The sequence below is a fragment of the Phyllostomus hastatus genome, unplaced genomic scaffold (genome assembly GCF_019186645.2).
Source record: "Phyllostomus hastatus isolate PE091 unplaced genomic scaffold, TTU_PhHast_1.1 phas_scaffold_12, whole genome shotgun sequence".
In the NCBI taxonomy this organism is placed as follows: Eukaryota; Metazoa; Chordata; class Mammalia; order Chiroptera; family Phyllostomidae; genus Phyllostomus; species Phyllostomus hastatus.
This window is the reverse complement of record NW_025334007.1, coordinates 1,576,476-1,600,134: the sequence shown is the minus strand read 5'-3', so window position 1 is coordinate 1,600,134 and position 23,659 is coordinate 1,576,476. Positions and strand designations below refer to the sequence as shown.

Below are 23,659 nucleotides of genomic sequence, written 5' to 3'. Positions count from 1 at the left end.
CCTAAAACAGTAACTATAGTATGCCTATGCTCTTGACTCACACATATAACCGTGAAATGTAATTTGTGAATCATTGTAGTTTTTAAATAAAAATTCCTTTTTGGTGAAATAGTAGATAAAAGATAAGGCAGGTCCTCTTTCCTCTCAACAATGATACAATGCTAACTGCATTAATTTCTTGTATTAATGACTCTTGTAATACCATGGTACCAGATAAACTCTGACATATGTACTCTATAGGGAGGAAGGGAGGGAGGGAGGGAGAGAGGAAGGGAGAGAAGAAAGGAAGGAAGGAAGGAAGGAAGGAAGGAAGGAAGGAAGGAAGGACAATGTAGAGATAGAATGTCTTTACACCTAGCCTGGAAAAACTGTCAGTACTTCTGGGCATGCCTGGAAGTCTGCATTTTGACTGTTGGCTTAACTAAGAGTTGTAAGAGTTAAGTGTGCTTTTTAAGATCCTAAACTCACGTGATGATCCCCAGGGTCAGTTTGTTTACTGGTGCTTTCTAACTGGCCTAACCAATTGGACAAGGCAAGCTTTACCACATGGCCGAGGGGCCTTTCAAGGCTGTCCACTGAAAGCTTAACTTCAGGCTCCGCCAAAGCCACAATTCCTCACTCAGATCTTGTGGTCTTGGAGGGAGACATGGTGCTCCATATACAAGAGTAAGAGCACAGGGAACCCTGGCTGATGTAGCTCTGTGGACTGAGTGCCAGCCTGTGAACCAAAGGGCCACTGGTTTGATTCCCAGTCGGGACACATGCCTGGGTTGCAGGCCAGGTCCCCAGTAGGGGGCATGTGAAAAGCAACCACACATGGATGTTTCTCTCCTCTCTCCCTCCCTTCCCCCCTCTCTAAAAATAAATTTTAAAAATCTTAAAAAAAAAAGAGTAAGAACACATGGGAAGCTACAGCTAGGAATGACTCTCAGACTTTTGATGCTTACTGTATACTCTTTCTCCCTTCCCCTTTCACATTACTGCCTTTTGCTAAAAGCCTTTCATGAATATACTCAGTGGAGTCTGTGAGTCTTTTCAAATATCTTAATTGGGGAAAGCTTTATAATATATTATTTCCTAGCCATAAAAATCCTAGTAGGCAAAACTCATGTACACAAGGTCTGTCCGTAAAAAAGTCCAACCATTGTTAGGATAATGAGAATGGTTTGTGTGACACTGATGTAACCTGGCAACCTAGGAGAGTGGACTGGAATGCACACACGTGAACAATGACAACTTCACTGTACTAGTCAGTGGGGACAGTAGATACCATTCATTGAGCATGTGTGCTGTGTGGCCATCAGGTTCAAAATGACTGAGTAGAACAACGAATCTGTATCAAATGTTGCGTTAAACTTGACCATTCCTCTGTGGAAACTATCTGGATGACTCAGAAGGCCACAGCTATGGGCAACTGGTGATTGGAAGCTTCATCATGACCACATGACCACTCAGGCATCACATCTTGTGCAGAATTTTTTTGAGAAACATCAAATCACCCAAGTGACTCAGTCCCCCTACAGCCTAGATTTGGCACTCTGCGACTTCTAGCTTTTTCCAAAACTAAATCAGCGTTGAAAGGAAAGAGATTTCAGACCATCTATGAGATTCATGAAAATACAACGGGATGGCTGATGGCAACTGGGAGAACTGTGTGAGGTCCCAAGGTGCCTACTTTGAAGGGGACTGAGACGTCATTGTCCTACATACAATATTTCTTATATATTGTATCTTTTTCAATATCCCTATTTTTTATATTACATGGCCAGATACCTCCTGGACAGACCTCATATTTTCATAGTTTTTATATTTCATTCCATATTTGGGGAAATTAAGGTATATCTTTATGTTAATGAAATATGCCTGTGCTTTATTCAAACAGCTGCAGATAGATCACAAACTAATCATTTTGAAAAAAGCAATTCATTTAGCTTCAAGCTTATATATCATTCTATTAGAAAAATCTTTCTGTCATTCTAAAACACTAAATATATTTCTACTCTCACATCAGAAAACATCTCCCTGAATTTTGACTGTATTTTTACTTACAGCAGAAGAACCAAAATTACTCTATTGCATAAGAAAAAGCTATACTTAAAAAATTCCGGGAATTATATTCACCCAAATTTTCTATCCATAAATCCATCAAAATGACACATTTCTTCAATTCTTGCTGATTTTATTTTCCTAATGTTTTAGTAGTTTTCTAACATTTAGAAATATCACTCAGAAATTATAATAGAATTTAAATTGAGACTTCAAATGTTAGCTTCCTCAAAGGTATGACCCTCTTCTTCAAAAGTAATAAAATTTCCCTCACTAATGGTCCTTAAGTCAGCAAGTAGAATATTTCAGCAAGGCAAAGCCTCCTTGTCTGTAAAGTACTTTACCTACTTTTGTGCCCTATTAAAATTCCCTCTTATGCAAAGGCAAGAAAGCTCTATGTAATTCCTACATTTTAACTTAAAAGAGTACTTCCTTTACTCAGACTTAGGTATTACATCTGAAATTATTCATGTAGATCATTTGTTAAGGGAGTCACAGACTTAGTATTATTTCGAAAATGCGTTAAAACTTCCCACAAGCCAATAATGTGACACTTTCAAAATGTATCAAAAATTAGAAATTCAATTTTGAGCCTCAACACTGAGCCTATGAGCTCGGGCTCACTCTCTCTCTCTCTCTCTCTCCCTCTCTCTCTCTCTCTCTCTCTCTCTCTCTCTCTCTCTCTCTCTCTCTCTCTCTCTCTCTCTCTCACACACACACACACACACAGTAGAAGTTGTTAAGAACTGAAAATTATCAGGCTATTCTAATGGAAGGGAGTAGTTTGTGGATCTGGAACTACTTATCTACTTACAGTTTCTTCTCTGGGCTTAAGTAGTTCCTAGTTACATGTTATATCACTTTTCACTAATCCCTTCCCTGCATATTTTCCACTCTTAGTCCTTACGTGAGGATTTTCCTCTCTCCGTCCTCTCGAAGAAATAGAGCTTCACAGGGCAGCAAAGATCCCAGAGCTTACCTATTTCTCCTGTCTGCTGAACACAAGGCTTACCTCTATGGCCACAGTACTGTCATTGACTAAAGTCATGGCCCAGTTAAAATATTTCCATTCTTCTCTTCACTTATCTAAGCCTCCTAAAAAGCCCTGTTTAGGATGAATCTGCTCAGCGAAAGTCCTCAGTCCTTGTCCATGTGCCACTACAGGGTGGCTGTACAAATTACAGATTCATGACCCCCATCCAATGCGCTGGTGACGAGCCTCGCGAATCAGTATTTTTACCACCTCCCCAAACTGTTGAAGGAAGTAACCTTAGAAAATAAGCCACGTGTTTGAAATGTAGTCTCTCCTACCTTGTCATCTTTATCCTGTAGACCCCCTGTTCAAGGACAGCAGGTGGGAGTAATAATGTATAGCAAGTAAAGAAAGAACATGTAAAACTCTGTCACTACATGGTTCAGATTGTAGAACCCGCTTCTGAAACCCTGCACAGTTTATTAAGGTCATGAGAACAGCACTAATACATACATATAGCTGAAGAGTTGTCCCCCTAAATAATGATGTTCACTCAATCCTCTCCTAGAATGCTAAATATAATGGGATAATTGGACATATAAAAAGATTATGCCATTTAATCATCCATTCCATCAACAGATTTTGAGTGCCTACTATGTGATCTTGACTCCAAGTCCCTTCTTTCTCAGAGGGACCGTGGAGCTGTGTTAGATAGGGTAGTCAGAGAAGTCGTCTCCGAGGCCTGATTCAAGGCAGGAAGCACGCCCTGTAAATACCTGGGGAAGAGCTTCCCAGGAAGAGGGAAACACATGAGTAAAACCCCTGAGTTGGAAGCATGCTTTGTCTATTACAAGCAAAGATAGCAGGCCAGGGCATCTGGAGCTGAGTGACAGGGAGGAGAGGGGAGGGGAAACATAGGATATGCAGGGAACAGATCACATAGGATTCTGAATTTTCTTCTGAGTGTAAAGTGAAATTATTCTAGGTTCTAAGCTACTCCAAACATATTCCATGCTTCCTCAATTTGTGAATTCCTGAAGGACAAGAATGTAGCCATATATGTCCCCCAAACTTCGTTCATTGTCACCTGCTCTGTAATAGTTACCACTGTTCAACAGGAATCATAGATTAGGATTGTGGAGTTTAGGTTTGTTTACACAGCAGCTGAAAGTCACCTCGGACAGCTATACAGGTTCTGCACACAGCAGGTGAACGGGCTAGCGAATCAAGAGTCCAATGGCTGATCCACTTTCACAACCAGTCTTGATCTCTCTGTTGGAAGAAGTCCTTAAGCAGATCATCACCTTCTAGAGTGTTCTACTGCAATTTTTGATATTTCTACTAGAAAGTTAAATGCTAGTCAAAAAGCATGTATGAGTCCCATTAGTTTTAGCAAGTTCAATGACTTCGTTTGGTTTTGTAAGATAATATTTTATATATGAGGAATATCACTAAGCCAATTGCTTGAGGGCATGACCACGTTTTTATTTCCTATTTCATTTTATCTTTTGATGTCTCTACAAATCATTGCACAGGTATTGTAGCAGTCATAAATAGTGCTCATGCTTATGACAGCTTTACACATTTGACACGTGTAATATGAATATCCTTCCTAGTATTCTGTATGTGGGTGAGGCCATGTGACTGGTTTTGGCCAATGAGTTATGAACTGAGGTAACATACATCACTTCCTGTCCACATATTTAATTGCAGGAGGAAATTCCAGAGCTTCCTTTCCCTTTTCACAGTAACTGGAAATACTCTGGATGGTGGCCGTTTCATTGGGCTGGATTGTCGAATGACCACAATGAATAGAGAGTCCCCTTGCTGATAAAGATGACATTTTACAAGTATTGGTAAGTGGCTATTAATAAATTGTAACGGCAGTCCTTAGCCTGCATATTATGGTATGTTAGCAATTCTCCAAACCAGAATCAACTTATCCTAGTCAGCAGCTTCAGTCTAGGTCCTAGGATGTAATAATTACCCAATAACTGTTTACTGAGTGAAGGACTGACTCTAACTATTCATCTATTAGAGGCTATTTAGACTTACTGTCTCAATTTTGCAAGGACCGTTCAGTAATAATGACTTATTTCCTTAAAAATAAAGTCAGTAAAAACCCAGGTACCAAGTTTTTTCATTTCCAATGAAAAATATGAGCACCATAGGAGCAACATTGATATTCTATATTACATACCCAGGCCAACAATGAAATCTGAAGTTATGCACCTCAGTAAGCTACAAGAAATTTGAAAAACAGCAACAAAGTAGCCTATAAATAGTTTTCCATTGGATGGAAATGTTTTGAAACAAGAAAAAGTTTCACAGGATCGACCATTACTTTTGCCAAAGCCAACTGGGCTGAGGATGGGATCCTTCCCTCCCGAGTCCTCCACTGTGTGGTCTCACATGAATAGTTTCCCAAGAGGCACGGCTCCTTCCTTCTTCCAGGGACTTGGGGGAAAGAAAGCAATGGACTTGAGAGACAACAACCTGAATTACATATGTACCAGATGTTTTCTTTGGCTTCTTTCCATCACCTTCAATTCTCCAATGTTTTATTAAAGCTAACGGGATCCACAAATAACTACAAACAAAGTTGGGTGAAAATTAAATGAGTACATATACCCATAGTGTGTACTATGAGCTGGTATCCTAGTTATGGGCATTGGACTAGGGACGTGTGTACACAAGTGGGTATGTACAGTCCATATACCTAACTTAGAACAGAACACATATGCTATGTAACTATTTGGTATTATTGGTAGTATTACGAGGTCTGTCTGGAAAAAGTCCAGCCATTCTTAATAGAACGAGAATCATTTGTGTGACATCGATGTAAGCTGGCAGCCAAGGAGAGTGGACAAGAATGCTTATGCGTGAACAATGATGACTTCACTGTACTAGTCAGTGGGGGCAGTAGGCTTCCTTGAGTGAGCATGTGTACTGTGTGGCTGTTGTATTCAGAATGACTGAGCCAGTAGAGCAACGAATCTGCATCAAATTTTGCTTTAAGCTTGAACACTTTCCATGGAAACTATTGGGATGATTCAGGAGGCTGCAGCTATGGGCAACTGGTGATTGGCACTTTCACCATGACAACACACTTGCTCATGTATTATGTGTCCTGCAGAGGTGTTTGACAAAACATCAAATCACCCAGGTGACTCAGCCCCCCCACAGTCCCGATTTGGTGCCCTGCAACTTCTGGCTTTTCCCAAAACTAAAACCACCTTTGAAATGGAAGAGATTTCAGACCATTAATGAGATTCAGGAAAAGATGACGGGACAGCTGATGGAGACTGGGAGAACTGTGTGCAGTCCCAAGGTGCCTACTTGGAAGGGGGCTGAGTTGTCATTGTCCTCATTGTCATATGTATAATGTTTCTTCTATCTTCTTCAGTAAATGTCTGTATTTTTCACAGTACATGGCTGGATACCTTCTGGACAGACCTTATATGCATAAGCAAGTATATACATCGAAATACTCATTTATATATATATATGATATATAGTTATATTACATACACTATTTGCAACTTTCTCTTCTCACTAGCCATATAGCAGGGCTATCTTTACAATGTGGCAATGAATATACCACTATAGCATGAATGTTAAATGTTCCATGATACCGTACTATGTATATCGACCGTAAGTTTTACCAATCCCACAGGGATGTATATTCAGGTCTGATCTGTAACAAAGGCCCAAATGGGATTTTCCTACTGGGGTGTTTTGGTTTTTCTTATTGATTTACTGAGTTATTTACACATGAAGGCCACTAAAACTTTGTATGTTATAAATGTTACAAATAATTTCTTAGTTCACTATTGGACTTTTAACTTTCTTTTATAATGATTACAACAGTTTTTTAATTAACAAATGGACTCCTCTGTGGTTCATATACAATCATAAGTGAACTTTAAATTCCTCTTTAAGCAAACATCTCAGAAAACGTTGGGAGCGCAGCACAGTAGGAAACACCACTCACACTGCTAATTAGCGTGCAGACGTGAAAGGAGGAAAATGTTTCGTTAGCGCATACACCTCCAGAGCAGAAAACCCACCAAAAACACAAAAGCTGAAATAAAATATACAGTAGCTGATTACAGGAAAAAAAGAGAATCTCCACAGAATTAAGCTTTTCATGCTATTCTACTTTCCAATACTGGAATCTGCAGGACAAGATGCTGAGTGCTTGAGGTGTACAGGAAGGGATGCCTGCACGCTGAGGGAAGTCTGTCACTTTAAGGGCTATCTCTGCGTGTGTCTGCTTATTCTGGTACTTTAACATTTGTAAAGGAACATTTTGTTTACGTCAAATGTAACTCAACTACAGTGACATTCCAACGATGATGGATGATAACTGTCTCATCACCGGCCACCTTTAAAAGGGAGTTTAAGCTTTATAGAAACCTTCTGATACGATCCCATATGTGATATCACATCATCCCACAACCCTCATCCCAGTAAAATTACCCTGCAGTGAAATATTGTATTATATAGCCTGACTTACCGTGGAAGAAATTAGTATGAGATGGCCAGAGGAAAAGCATCACTTAGGACACAGGTGGCAAGTCCCATGGGCCGGGCCCTCCACCTTGTTTTATCCAGCCTGGCGCCTTATTTCTACCTGGCGGCAGCACTGAGCTCTCGCTTAACAGTTAAGGAGCAGTTACATGTACACAGTCCTAAAGTTACATTCGGCCCTTTGAAGGCAACCGCGAGGCTGATGTGGCCCCTGGTGAACATGAGTTTGACACCCCTGACTTAACACTAATAAAACAGCCTAAGACATCAGGTATGAAAGAAATGACAAATTGTATATATTTACAACTAATTAAATAATTTAAATTTGACTTGTAATTTATATATTAGTGACACACAAAGACAGGCGATTATCTTTTAAAATGTCATTCACATAATGGACACATTATTGTTTATTAAAACATCACATTTTGACGCTAGACACGGTAAGGTGCACAAAAAGCTTAAAACACAAATTTCAGAAAACTCTTACAGCAGCAACACAATAATAAAGAAGGAAAAATTTAGTTCATTATTTGACCTTTAGCTGTCTTAGGAGGTTTCATCTATAAATTCTAACCGATACATGAAACAACTAGAATGGCCTTACTAGCTACTTTTCCCCACTCAATAAATAATTACTATAATCAGAGAATAGGAAGCAATAGAAATAGCAAGATTTTTAAGAGCTTAATAAATACTTTCTTTCACACTGACTCCTGCCTTCTAGGGTCAAGTGGGCAAGGAGCAATTAGTGAATGAATGGTGATCCGGCAGTGCTTCTGGCATGCTCCGTCCTGAACTGTTTGCGGTACCAAATAGGTAAAGAGCTTTTAACCACCTGGCTCATGTGAACTCAAAATGATGAACTAGAAGGAGAAGAATCCATGGGCACATCTTATTTCTAATTCCATTAATGATCCCAAATTCCACTTGAAATGCCTTGCTGAGCTATTATAAAGTAAAATTTAATGTTTCAGAAAGAGACCTACAAATCTCAGGAAGCAGATAATTGCCGCTGGATTTAGCAGTCTGACCCCACAATATAGAAATTCTAATTAAAGTCCTCTTTTTATCATGCTAATCTTTCAGCCCAAAATTTCCTTGGGACATGTTATAATGAAGATGAAATGCACTGAGGTTTTAATTCAACCAGAGATCCCAGAGAAACCTGATAAACATGTTTATAAATGTTCACTCGAAGTAAATTTTATTGAAGGGTTCCTATTGTTATATACAGCTCTCATCATAGGCATCGTTACACCAGGAATAACTAAACTAACAGAAATAATTATTTAAAATGCTAGTCTTCCAAATCAGGATTTGATATAGGTAAAAGAGGAACATGACTTTCTGTAACTGAATCAGCAGACAGATGATCTGAAAATAAGGAGTCACGTAACAAGACTGTCAACTGTCATTAATTCTGTCAAAGACACTTTTTCCCCAAGGGTTTCATTTATCACATTTTCCTAGTTTTACAAAAAAATGATGTCTTCATTCTTATCGTAAGTTCACCATCACCCAAAATACTTCATATAAGTACTAATGGTCTGTTAGTTTCACAATAACTCTAAATTAATTACCACTAAAAGTGATACCCCTTAGAAAGAATTTTATCTTTTTTCTTTATAAGCTTAAAGGAGTCTGTTAAAATAATACATTTGCCAGTAGATTTGAGACCTGATTACATACGATTTACCCCACATTTACCGCACACACATTCACCTATGTTGCTCTGCAAGTTTAGTAAGAAATTTTCATTGAATAACAGCATTATTCCATTTTTGTACTAATATTATTCCTTGGAAAAGGCTGCAAACTAATACTTAAGGATACATTCTGACAGAATTCTGTAGCAGGGATTATTATACGTGGGTATCTGCTAATTATGCAGTTTAAGAAATATAGGCTCCGGCACAAATAATGCCCCTTTTTTACTACAACATCTTTTATTACAAAATCATTAGCGTGTCATTCTGTAACATAACAGTATCGCATTCAAGCACACCATCAGACATTTTAGGTGAGATGTTCAAATTAAAACTATAAATTACTACACCCAGTAAAAGATAGAAAATTGTACTGCAACAACAATTTAAATAAAATTTTAAAAAAAATTATTACACCCAAATTATTACCCTACCAACCACACTTAAGCAGGTGTTACTTCTGCCAGACCCTGTATATCCATATAAAATAAGTTACCAGTCTAGGTTATTATCCATCTTAATTTTCATGCTACCACACTTTGAATATGGTTTCATTAAAAATGGGGTTAATAACTTTATTCAAGAAACAATGATTAAAATATTAAAATGCTTTCTGAAAACAGACTATAATAAATAAAATAAATGAAAAACAGGAAAGCAAATCACTTAATGAATGTAGAAAGTAGAGATTATTCTACAGAAAATGGGAAAACATGGTGAATTTGCTTGAAATATTTACAGCCCTAGGGCAGAAGTCATATGCGTCAAGCTTCAGGATATCAGGCCCCATATCCATCATTTCTATTCTGTGACCTTAGTTCAATGGTGTAATATCTCTGGACTTCAGTTCCTTCATGGATAAAATGAAAAGGATGGAGAGTACTCCATCTACTTAATACTGCTCACGCTAAATACACATATAAATTCTTTCCAAGTGCATTTGAAATTTCCCGTGGGTTGGGAAGCAATTGATCACCACTGCAGAACTTACTCTGTACTTAAGGACAAAGGCACTCTCCAACTTCTTAGTCAATCAGGGGCCTGAGTAGATCTGCAAAAGCTTACTTAAAACAAGGACAGTCTCCAATAAGTACAGTACTCATGACTGAGCACATGTAAGGCACCATGCTTAGCTACTTTTCTCAACGGATCACTATCCCTCATGAGAATCTTGTAAATTGCAGCCGACTACATTTTTCAAGATAGGTACAATAAGATATCTGTGTACTCTTATTACAAAGTAACAATGACACTTCACCAGCGAGAGCTAGTTTTATGCTCCCTGCCCTAGAATATGAGTGCAACTCTGATGATGTGCAAATTACACTTGTGGCTATAAGACTAAGCCACAAAAGGCAATAGTTTCTGCTTGGTACCCTTCGGGTCACTACATGGAGAGGTCACAAGTAGGTGTTCCAGACAACTGTCCTGGCTGAAGTTCCAATGTTAGCCACCAGACATGTGATGTGAAGAAGCCTTTGGCATGAACTGAGCCCTAGTCAGCCCCCAGAATCATAAGATAATGACAAAAATGACTAGTACATGCGTAACCTCCTAAATTTTGAGGTGATTTGCTACATGGCAATGATAACAGAATAGAATAAGCATGACTCTAGTACACAGGCGAGGTAAGAGGTAAACATTTGTATCACACAGTAAGTAAGAAGATGAATTATTATTGCAACTCACTTCCTGATGACACCATGCTTCAGCAGAGATTTGTTTTATTTGGGAAAAAAAGTATTTAAATAAATATTTGGCATTAAGACTCTTCATGGGGACAAAAATTAAGCTACACAAGATACACCACATCCAGGCTGCATGAGCCAATCCAAACACTGTATGAATGATTATAAATAAGCCCTCTGACCTTTTTCGAGAAAGTTATGCAAGTAGAGTAGCTCAGTTCTATCCAATAATTCTTTGTATAAATCCATCATGCCCCATAAAAAGTCATGAACGCAAAGTAACTAAGAGCTTTCAGATATTTTTATTTTGCAGAAACTGACTCCATGTTTTGTATCTCCCACCGCTATACCTCGGGAGCTACCTCTGGTATCAAGAGACAGATAGGAAAAGTCAGTTTCCAGCATTGTTGGTTAAACTACAATTCTTTAGAGAAACTCCAAGTATCTTTGCCAAAGATTATGATGGACTCTTATTCTACACTTTTGGATGTCGGTTACTTTAAATTTATGTCATATTTTATCACCATAATAAAATATAGGACAGTTGGACTGATTATAAACATTTCCTCACCCTTAAACACTTATTTAGTGCTGGCTGTGTAATAAGGTTTTTTTTGCATACACACTGTGTTAATTATTTCAGCCAACATGTAAAGCAGAAATTATCTCCATTTTAGAAATGAGACAACAAAGTCATAGAGAGAAAATGTATATTTGGGTCCAATAGAGAGTTACTAAAATAGTATGGCTGAAGTTTGAACTGGATTACCTTACCCTTGTCCAGCAGTGTTCGGCTCAAGAGAAGGCTCAACGAAAACTTTTAGCTACAGAATGGTCCTTTAACGTAACCTTCCCATTATTTCTAAAATTTCAGCCCTTGTGTTTAAAACAATTTATAGTCATTTTACACTTTATTTTCAAAATATTTTCGTCTCTTTTCTTATCTACAAAATAAGTCAAAGCTGGTAGCATTGTCATCTTGTCCACTGAAAGACCTCACAGAACTAGAAGAGTTCTCATATACAGTCTGTGCTCAATACATACTGATTGGGTAAGTGAATAAAATGAGACACCTTTAATTTCAGGATGTCTGACTAAAAACTCTGACTCTCAATATAAGAATATTATGTACCTGACATTGAAAAATCCTGAAATGCTTCAGACGATGTTACTTAGCCAGGGTTCTTTTTTCCCTTTTTCCATTGTATAGATAATATACTGAAGGGTAAGAGCGTGTTTGTTCAAAGTGATACTAGTACCTATATTTTTTCTACCACTCCTTCCAGTTTCAAAACTCTGTTCGGAAATCTTCTGGGCACCAATCTTTAGAGCTAAGCTCAAACTTGACAATTCTGTTCCTAGGTCAAATGCTCAATCACATCAGAAAGCACAAAGGCTTCCACAAAGCAGATCAATGGGGCTTTTCATCTCAGGAACGCTCCCCACTGGCCGGCTCTGCCCCCTGTTTGCCCATCTTTCTGTATAATCTGACTTCAGTTTGAGGGATAAGCTGTGTCGAGAGTCAAGTCGCATTGGGAGGGGTTGACGGCAGAGACAGAGGAATCTCCTCACTCTCGTCTCCTCCCTACATGGGAAGACTGGGCTTAAAACCACCTACAAGCGCCTTTTGGGTTTAGAAGGAAGCATAGCTATATTCCACCTTCCGTGATTCCAAGATTATTTCTCAGCAACATTAAAGCGAGAAAGTGTATCCTTTCCTTTGAATCCTTATCCAGTATATGAGCTCAGGAAGTTGTCAAACTCTACAGTTTATCGTTCAAAAGTTTACTTATAAATCAGTTTATAAGTCAGGGTATACCTTCTCATAGGAGAACTGATAAAAATTCTCATAAGGCTCTCAGCTCAGACCACAAAATTTCCCTTAACTGCGGATGCATTGAAAGTAATAATCCTGATATTGGTGTCAGTTTTTAAGAACCTGCAATGAGCCTATACCACAGATTGTTCTTTATATAATTCATCTTACTTAATCATCCTAGCAGTTGTACGAGTTAGATACAGCCACCATAATACACATGAAGAAACTGAGACCCAGAAACTCTTTCAGGGCCACATCGCTAGAAAGTGGCAGAATGTCAACATCGATCTCTCAGATGCCAAATCTTGGGCTCTCTCCTCCTTGGCCAACTAGTACATTCCTTCTCGAGGGCTGGTGCTTCTCCGAGTAAATGGCCTTTCATTTGGGGGCTTTAAAAATGAATGTTTTCCCGATTTTGGAGCATCAAGTGCATTTCTCGGTTTATCTCAACTCCTTTCCAGGGAATGGTGAAATTTCTGGCCTCAGACACAAATTCCATCGAGCCCTGGGATAGTTTAAATAACTGTTGGCTGCCTACCCAACATCTGTTTTCTTCTCCACTTCCTAATACAATCTTACTTGATTCAGGAATCACCCTGTCCCATTTGGCTGGCTTTTGATTGGTTTCCCCTTATTGGTTAAGGTGTGTCCTGAACCTATCCAATAAAGTGGAAGCAAAAATGTGCTACAGAGCTTCTAGGAAATGCTTCCCCAACCTTACAAGAGACATGCATTTACATTATAATAAATATGCATTAATCAATAGACGGCTTCAACAGCTGAGTAGCTTCTGGGGAAAAGATAAAAGTGTTCTCAACTTTGCAACTTGCACAGCTTTAGTAAGATCAAAGTTTAAAAACAGGACTTGAAGCAGCCATGGCAGAATCTCTTCAAAGCACCCTTTCAAGAGCAGAGCCCTTTATAATTAGAACCTCCCCCACGAACAACAAAAAAAAAGCCATAAAGGATTAAATAATTCTCGGCAACATAAAGTAATGTTTTAAAGTAGAAAAATACTCCCCAAAAAGCAAGGAACAAAGCATGGAAATTATTTCTATTCCATGTCACAAATAAATGGCTAATGCGTTTAATATATAAATAATGCCTGCAAATTGATAAGCAAAGATACTAAGCTAATTGATTAAAAAACTGGGAACTGTATGGTAAGTTCCCAGAAAAGGAAATCCTACTAATTCTTATGCACATGTGAAAATGCTCATTCTCCTTCACAAGAAATACATGCAAATACTTGAAATTTTACACACAGGCACACACAAACAGCAGGTGGCAAGTTTAATTGACTCATCCTTTTTATTTTTAAATCATATCCATGCATATCTTATAGTAAAAATACGTTAAATTAAAAAAATAACTTTTGCTGATGTGGCTCAGTGGAATGAGCGCGGGCTTGCCAACCAAAGCATTGCTGGTTTGATCCTCAGTCAGGGCACATGCCTGGGTTGTGGGCCAGGTCCCCAGTAGGGGGCGCAGGAGAGGCAACCACACATGGATGTTTCTCTCCTCTTTCTCATTCCTTTCTCCTCTCTCTAAAAATAAATAAAATCTTTAAAAAATAAAAATAAATAACTTTTGGTGAGACTGCTTCCTTCCAGTGATTGTTCATCTCCTGAAATATACCATTTAATATAAGGTCAGCTGCTATTACAGAGAATCCTTGTGTAGCTGTGGAGGGTGTGCAAGTGGGCATGTAATGGTGAAAGGAGGAAGGAGAAACAGGCCAGGGGAAGAAAAAGGGAGCAAAGTGATTGAATGGCATATTTTAAAAGCTTGTTATAAGGAAAGATCCACACATAAAAGGATCTGTATAAAGGAGAGTCATAAATAAGACTGATGAGGTTTGCCAGGGAAGAGGTCTTGAAATGCAGGCTAACAAACAGTGAGGGAGGGTTGCTAGAAGTGATCCATAGTGGCACTGGGTAGACACTGAGAACCAGTTATATATGAGTGAGTTCAGGGAGAAGGTGTCACAGGACTAGAGGGTTCAAGCTCGGATGAGGAAAAGGATCAGAAGAGACCCCTGGCCCCATGGAAAAAGATGAGGTCAGCTTCAAATATACTGAACTTGAGGTTACGGTAACACATTTGAGTGTGGGAACTGCTAGTCCTTATGTAGATGAAACTGTAAAACAACCACTTCAGGGGTGGAGCTGAAGCTCTGAGAAGCACGAATTGCTGTGCGAGGCAATGTAACCTGCCCTCGAGCCTCCAGAAGGAAGGCAGTCCTGCTGACTCTTTGATTTTAGCCCAGTGAGGCTCGGGTTGAACTTCTGAACTGTGAGATAATAAATCTGTGTTGTTTTAAGGAATTAAAGTTGTGGTTATTGGTCACAGCAGCAAGAGGAGACTAATCCAGAGACTCATTATCAGTTAGCCACAATGAATAAGACACAAACATTGAGGGCATGAGTATATTTTGTAAGAAAGGTGCTTCCTTCTCATTTCTTCCCATTGGTGAATACCTAAATGCCATTTCTTGTTCTACAGTGTTAGCCACTGTATCTCTGCCTAACCCCAAACATTATATTAGTCATCTAACATATTTAAAGAAAGAAAACCGCTACGTTTTCTGGCATGGCCCTTCCTCCTGCTGCGCCTCTGCCCACTTTTCAGGGGGGGCAGCAACTTCTTCCTCCTCAGACTGCCTTCAGTTGGCGTGCCTGCGGGCTCAGTTATGGCGACTTGCAGGCCCAGTGCCGTGACTGGTGATAATGAACCGGGTCATGACCTATATTTATTCTGTATACCTAAACATTACACTGAGGTATTGGAAAAGGTGTTTACTTCTCATGGACTAATTATGGACAGAACCGAATGGCTTGCTGAAGATGTGATAAAGGGGAGGGGAGGCCATCACATTGTAGCCCTCTGCATGCTCAAGGGGGGCTATACATTCTTTGCTGACCTGTGGGATTACATCAAAGCCCTGAACAGAAATAGTGACAGGTCCATTCCTATGACTGTAGATTTTATCAGACTGAAGAGCTACTGTAATGACCGATCGACAGGGGACACAAAAGTCATCAGTGGAGATGACCTCTCAACTTTAACTGGAAAGAATGTCATGATTGTTGAAGCTGTAATTGACATGGGCCAAACAATGCAAACCTTGCATTGCTTCCCTTGGTCAAACGGTAGAATCTGGTGAAGGTTGCAAGCTTGCTGGTACAAAGGACCCCTCGAAGTGTTGGATATATATATATATATATATATATATATATATATATATATATATATATATATATAGATCAGACTTTATTGGATTTGAAATTCCAGACAAGTCTGTTGTAGGATATGCCCTCTACTCTAATGATTACTTCAGGGATTTGCATCCTGTTTGTGTTTTTAGTGAAACCGGAAGAGCAGAATACAAAGCCTAAGATGAGAGTTCAAGTTGAGTTTGGAAACATCTAGAATCCTATTGAAATCACCAGTAAAGTTACCAAATGTTCTTGTTCTGAGCTGGTTGCATGTATCTTCTAAGAATTTTATCTGTTTCGTGTTTTAGATGTGTCGGTTGCTGCATTCTTGAGCTCATTATTTGCACTATGAGCTTAAAGACTGCCCGTTCCCTTTGAGTGGATTGTTGTTTGACATGTGAATGAAAAATCTCTTTTTAAATACAAATAATTTAATTTTGATAAATTAAAAAAAAACTTTAGCCCTGGCTGGTATAGCTCAGTGGATTGAGCACGGGCTGCGAACCAAGCATCGCAGGTTCGATTCCCAGTCAGGGCACATACCTGGGTTGCAGGCCATGGCTCCCAGCAACCACACATTGATGTCTCTCTCTCCCTCTCTCTCTCTCTCTCTTTCTCTCTCTCTCTCTCTCTCCCCTTTCCCTCTCTGAAAATAGATAAATAAAATCTTAAAAAAAACCTTTACCACCTTCTGAATTTTTCAATGTAAAATCCTTAAAATAAAGGCTGGCTCTTTAAAAGAAAAAAAATATTTAAAGATAAATCTGATTTTCTTAATTCCCACTTTAATTATTTGGAAGAGACCTATAATATGATTTTTCTATTTTACCTCTTTGTCATTATAAGAGCCCATTTTATTGCTTGACATAATTATTACTTTTGTGATGTTTTATAGATTTTTTTTACGACACAGATGATGCTTCTCTACAGTGTTTCTGTATGCTTAAAGTTCGGTATCTTAATTTAAAATGTTCAATTGCTTATTTCACAAATGCATAAATAATATTTACCTGTCCCGTGGTACACATTCTCCCAGGAGGTTGACAACTATTGTTCATCAGACAGAGAAGAAGAGGAGAAAAAACATTTCTCCCCTCCAAATGCTTTTTAGTACTTGCAAATATTAGAAGACTGAGGAGAATGGCAATGAGAAAGGATCACGCCCTCTGGCTGATCTGGCTGGCAGTTTTGAAACATGAAACATCAGAAGTGTACTAGAAGTCCCCACACCTGGTTTGAGTCCAGTTCTGCCAGTTCCTCGCTGCTGACACAAGTCCCTTATCCCATAAATTTCTCCTACTTCAAAATACGGGTATAATAAAATGACTCCACAGCTTTACTGAATGGGACAAATGAGATGCCTTTCAAAAACTGCAAATGTCAGGTAAGGAAGAGAGGTGCCTCTTTTTGTTCTGGCAAGATGGCTAGGTTTAAGATTCTCTTGTATCCTTACAAAATTACAAGAGCATAAGCCAAGCACGGGTGAACATTCCAGAGCCTGATTCCTTTAGTCTGAGCTGTTAGATTGTAGAGCACGTGATTTGGGGCTCAACACGTTTATCGAAGGAATGTGGGACCTGCACCCCAAGCCGTGCAAGAACACAGAGATCAACAAGGACTTAGAGGCAGAAATAAAGGCATGTCCTTGTTGGCTTGTTGGTTTCTTTGCCTGCTGCACTGATTCCAGGATAAGGGCAGTTTCACAACGTCTCTAGAAGAAGGAAGAGGCTCGTGTACAGTCAACAGAGGAGGAAGGGGGCAATCTGATACTTGGGGGCACCTAAGAAAAGCCATGTGAAACCAGTCTTATTGTTAGCGTGCAGGTAATGGGTACCTTCCTCAAATTTGCATCCCGTGGTATTCAACAGTTTTAAGAAGAAAAGCAGCCCTGCCTGGCTGGTGTGGCTCTGGATGGAGTGCCAGCCTGCAAACCAAAGGGTCACCAGTTCGATTCCCAGTCAGGGCTCATGCCTGGGTTGTGGGCCAGGTCCCCCATAGGGGGTGAATGAGAGGCAACCACACAGTGATGTTTCTCTCCTTCTCTTTCTCCCTCCCTTCCCCTCTATCTAAAATTAAATAAATAAAATCTTTTAAAAATGGTTATTTAAAAAAATAGCCCACAAAGATGTACATGTCCTAATCCCTGGCACCTGTGAATATGTCACATTACATGACAATGATGAATTAAGGCTGCAGATGTACTGAAGTTTGCTAATCAGGTCACCTTAAAATAGGTAGAATTTCCTACATTATCCACGTGCTCCCAATGTAATCATGAGTCCTTATAAGTGGAAGACAGAGGCAGAAGAGTAGGTCAGAGTGATGTGACATAAGAAGACTCAATTTGCCCTTGCTATCTTTGAAAATGGAAGCGGGGGGGGGGGGGGCATGAGCCGAAGAAAGAGGGAAGCCTCTGAAAGCTGGGGACAGGGGAAGGAAATATGACCTCCCCTCGAGCCCCTAAAAGGAAGGCAATCCTGCTGACACTTTGATTTTAGCCCAGGAAAGCTCGGGTTGAACTTCTGAGTTGTAAGATAATAAATCTGTTGTTTGAAGGCATCCAATTCGTGGTTATTTGTCACAGGAGCAAGAGGAGACCAGTATAGAGACTCATGATTACTTAGCAGGCCAGGTTAATCCAAGAGAAACATACTTTTGTCCATGTGGACATAAACTATTCAGGGTAGCTTCTTTCACTTTCATTCTTTCTGGAGCCCACACCAATCACCGACAGCTGCCAGAAAATCAGGCACTCCACTGACATTTTTCTGATCAAGGCGAATATTAGCTAGAGTAAGAGCATATTAACTTACTGGCCAAAATAGGACAGGTTTGAGCGTGAACTGCAGTGTTATTCGTAATTCCACTGTAATAACTGCCATGTATCAGGATTCTCCAGGGACCCTACCCACTGGCATTTCACTGCCTGGTTTTCAATCCCCATGTTACTTGACCTGATCACTAATATCTAATGCTCTTTAATGCTCCTCTCGATGAAACACTGTCTTCTACCAGTTTCCAAAATACCACACCCCCCTCCTTTGTCCTCTCGTCATTTTGGTCATCCATTTTGTCCCTTTTGCTGATTGCTTCTCATCTCTGAGTCTTGGGATCTCTCATTTATCTGTACTTCCTTCCCAGGTGGTCTCATCCAGATCAATGAGTTTGAATCCCATCTATGTTGCTGATGACTTCCAAAGTACGTATCTTCAACTCTAATCTTAGACACCCCAGATTTAGATATATTAAAGACTTATAAGCATCTCGACATTAACATGTTCAGAACTGAGCTCCTAACTTACTCCCAAACCCACTCCTCCCACAGTCTATCCTATCTGAATCATTGGAAACTCACGTTCTTCCAATAGCTTAAGCCAAAAACTGTTGGGGACCATTCTGTGTGGTATCGTAGACTATAGTCCCATGCAAGCTAGTCCTTGAAAGAGGCCTATAAGACTTGACCAGAAAACTGGGAATGCAGGAGGCAGACATGACCCAATGCCAGTACCGAGGGCTCCCCTGGGAAATCAGGCCTGAAGAATACATTGTATCCTTTGAAGCTTGCTTTGCTTTGTATAGCCCTGTTGATATAAACCAGATGTTTAAATTCAAAGCATAAGGGATGAGCCCTGGCTGGCACAGCTCAGTAGATTGAGTGTGGGCTGCGAACCAAAGTGTCACAGGTTCGATTCCCAGTCAGGGTACATGCCTGGGTTGCAGGCCATGACCCCCAGCAACCACACATTGATGTTTCTCTCTCTCTCTCTTTTCCCCTCCTTTCCCTCTCTAAAAATAAATAAATAAAATCTTAAAAAAAAAAGCATAAGGGAGTGAACTCCTAATCTCATGAATCACGTCTTAAGGACCCTCTGGTATCAGCATATCTAACAGACCCTGACCTGAGGCAGATCTCTGTGTTTCCTCAATTGTTACTTATAATAATATCTGTTTATGTAACTATGGACTTTAGACATTGATTAATGAGCTTTGCATGCATGCTGTATACCCCTGCGCATACTGATCCCAATAAAAGCTGTTTTGGAGAAGGGCTTGGGGCATTCTCCACTAGAGGGAATCACCGTCGGAACAACAGATTGTGTCCAGGACGACTTATTCTCATTCATGGTGGCCGTGAGAACTCCGCAGGACGGGCATCCCACAGAAAACCTTGTGTTGCAATAGTAATCCTTGGTTCCTTGAATTCTTTCATAACTCATACCTACTATGCCATGTGGAACATGACCTTGATGAATGGTGGCCTCAGTTCTGCTGCCACTATGGCATCCCAGAGGTCATGAAATACAAAGGTCACCAACCAAATGACTATGGTCAAATCCCATCATTTACCGTATGATTTCACTCATATGTGAGATATGAAACTAAAAGCAACAATGGACAAAACAAACAAAAGAAACTCATAGATACAGACAACAGAATGGCAGTTCCCACAGGAGAGAGGGGTGGGGGGAGAGGAAGAAGAGGGTAAAGGGGGTCAAGTATATGGTGATAGAGGGAGACTAGACTGGGCGGTGGGCACACAATAGAGTATACGGATGTCATACTATAAAGATGTTACGCCTGAAACTCATCTAATGTTATTATTAACCGATGTCATCCCAACAAATGTAAAAAATAAATAAATCATTTTCAAGCATATGGCAAGATGCAAGGTGAAACGGCTGGGAAGGTAACACAGTTAAGGTAAGGTTAAACAGTGGGGAGGATACACTATCTAAATCTTGGGTTGTGCAATGTTCATATGCTTTGCTGTGTCAGCTGTCCCTGCTGACGATGCGGACAGAGGCAGAGGTGATCCCTGAGCGGGGGCCCAATAGACAGAAAGCACCGGATACTGCCGCGTGCATTTGCTCTGCTGCAGAGACGCAGGGACAAGTATACTTGATCTCTAGCTGTAGCTCATCAGTTAGTTTACTAAACAGCTATGGAATTCATTTGCATTTCTTATGTTGAGCACCTAGGGGACCATAATGAGACCACGGTATCCTTCCCAGGTGGCCAGTTCAGGAATGATGTAGCTGTCAGCTTAGAGGTGACAGGATCATACCTTCTGATTTGGTCTTTTCTTCCCTTTCTAGTCATAAATAACACTCATGTGCACTCCCTTATGTATTCCATCTATTTTTTAAATATGTGTAGTAGGTGAAGTTACTATTGATATTTAGCATACATTTTGACCTCTGCCTGTGTCTCACAGGCTATTTGCTTCCTCATCAGCTAAATATAACTCATGGGTTTCATGTGTATTTCATAAGCTACTAGTTTACTTATGATTGATGCTTAATGCCGCCTAGAAGTTTTATCCATCCTCTTTGGCTTTTTAAGGCACAACTAAATATTGAAAGAGCGAACAGACTGACAGCTGTCAGAGGGAAGGGGTTAGGGGCTGGGTGAGAAGGGTGAAGGGATGAAGCAAAGAAACAAAAAGACTCATGGACACAGACAACAGTTTGGAGATTGGCGGGGGGAGGGGGGAGGAGGTAGGAGAGGGTAAAGGGGGATGAATGGTGGTAGAAGGAGACTTGACTTGGGGTGGTGAACACACAATACAGTGTATAGATGATGTAGAATTGTACAGCTGAAACCTATATAATTTTATTAATCAATGTCATCCCAATAAACTCAGTTAAAATTGAAAACACAATGAAATCTTCTCAAAGGATACAGCAAACACACGCTCCACGTTGCATTAGCAAATCCTGTAGGTTGTCCAAAGCACATCCAGAATTCGACCGCTAGGCATCATGCTGATCGACAGACCCATTAGGAAAAACAGTATGGAGGTTCCTCAAAAATTCAAAGATAGAACTACCAGCCCCGGCCAGGTGGTTCAGTTGGTTGGAGCATCATCCTTTACATCAAAATGTTGTGGGTAAACAACCCCCAGTCAGAGTGGAGGCAGCCTATAGATGTCTCTCAGATCAATATCTATGTCTGTCTGTCTGTCCCTCTCTCTTCCTCTCTAAAATTAATGAGCATATCCTTGAGTTACAATTAAAAATAAACAGAACTGCCATAGGACCCAGCCATCCTCCTTTTAGGTCAATTTCCAGAGGAAATAAAAACAGGACCTCACTGAACCGTCTGCACCCCCGTGTTCACTGCAGCGTCATTCACAGTAGCCATGACACAGAAACATTCTAGACGTCCACGTGTGGACGAATGGATGAAGAAAATGCACAAACGTCCAACAGAATATTATTCAGCCTTTCAAAATGGAAATTCTGCCATTTGTGACAACATGGGTGAACCTGGAGGGCAAAAATATGCTAAGTGAAATACGCCAGATACAGAAAGACAAAGACAAATACTGCATGATTCATTAGATGTGGAATCTGGGGGGGGGGGGGCAGGGGGAAGAGCCAAACTCAGAAACAGAGAGTAAAACGTAAAGTGGCGGCCTTACCAGAGGCTGCAGGGCACGAGTCATGGAGAGTTACTGTTTAATGGACATGGAGTTCCCAGTTTGCAAGACGGAAAGAATTCTGGAGATGGAGGATGGTACCGATTGTACAAGTTTGTGAATGCACTTGATACCACTGAACTGTACTCTGATAACGGTTAGGAGAGTAAATTTGATGTGATGTGTATTTTACCACAATGAAAAATTGCAGGGACCGAGAAGAGAAACAATCCTGATGCAAGCACCTGTTTCATCCTGCCTGGATCACTACATTCTGACTAGCTTCCTTGTGTCCACCCTTGTTCCCTTTCGTGCATTTGCCGCACCGCAGCCATGTTGAAATAATACAAGCTTATGTCATTCCTCTGATTGCTTTCCATCTCACTGGTAATAAAAACCTAAGTCGTAACCATTCCTTTCAAGACATCGGGTCCACTATTACAGCTGAGACAGCATCTTCTAGCACTGTGCCCTTCCATCCAGAACTTTCCTTAAATAGTCCAAGCATCCCTACAATTCTGGGCTTTTGCACTGTCTGTGTTCTTCCTGATGCATTTGTCTTCCCCTAGACACTCACGCCTATTCCAGCCTTTATTCAAAATGTACCTTGTTAGTGAGTCCTTCTCTGACAACTCAAACCGAAATGTTAACTGCTCTCTGCATATTCCATTTTCATCTTTCCTTTCTGGTACTCACTACTAAATTTTACTTTACTTAATGCCAATTACTTACATATTAATAGAAATGTTATTTTATTTATCTACACTGTTTAGCTTAATCATATTATGACTCTCCCATCAGCATACACCCTCCATTAGGGCAAGGATGATTCCATGTTTGTTTATTGATATATCATGTGGTCCTATAATAATGCCTGGCACATAGTAGGTGAAGTGTTAAATGACTACAAAAATGCATCTGAATCCATGTAAGAGCAATCCTATATAGAAGAATCATAGCAGAGAAAATTTGGTATTAGTGTAAGGAACATGAGCTTGGAGTTAGATAAATATGAACTTAAATCCAGGCTCCACGACTTACTGGTTAGCCCTTGAATTTTGGATTAAGTTGGCCAGTTTGAAAAGGAGACGGAAGTCACTCTAGGCCTAGAGAACCATAAAAGCTAAGACAGGGAACTGTTTGGCCCTTCAGAGGAAAACAAGTGATTTAATTTGGGCAGAGCGGAGAAAACGTGAGATAGGCTACTTTGCAATACGCATGAAAGTAGAAATTGTTCATGGATCACGGAGCT

The 23,659-nt window shown here is 40.0% G+C and overlaps 1 protein-coding gene and 1 pseudogene across 2 annotated transcripts in view; one reads left to right on the top strand and one right to left on the bottom strand.

Annotated features, from left to right (window-relative positions):
* The window catches only part of DMD (dystrophin), a 1,939,942-nt gene that overhangs the window by 1,425,652 nt on the left and 490,631 nt on the right, over positions 1–23,659 (bottom strand). The gene's annotated exons all lie outside the window — the stretch shown is intronic.
* LOC123829988 lies at positions 15,461–16,166 on the top strand (annotated as a pseudogene).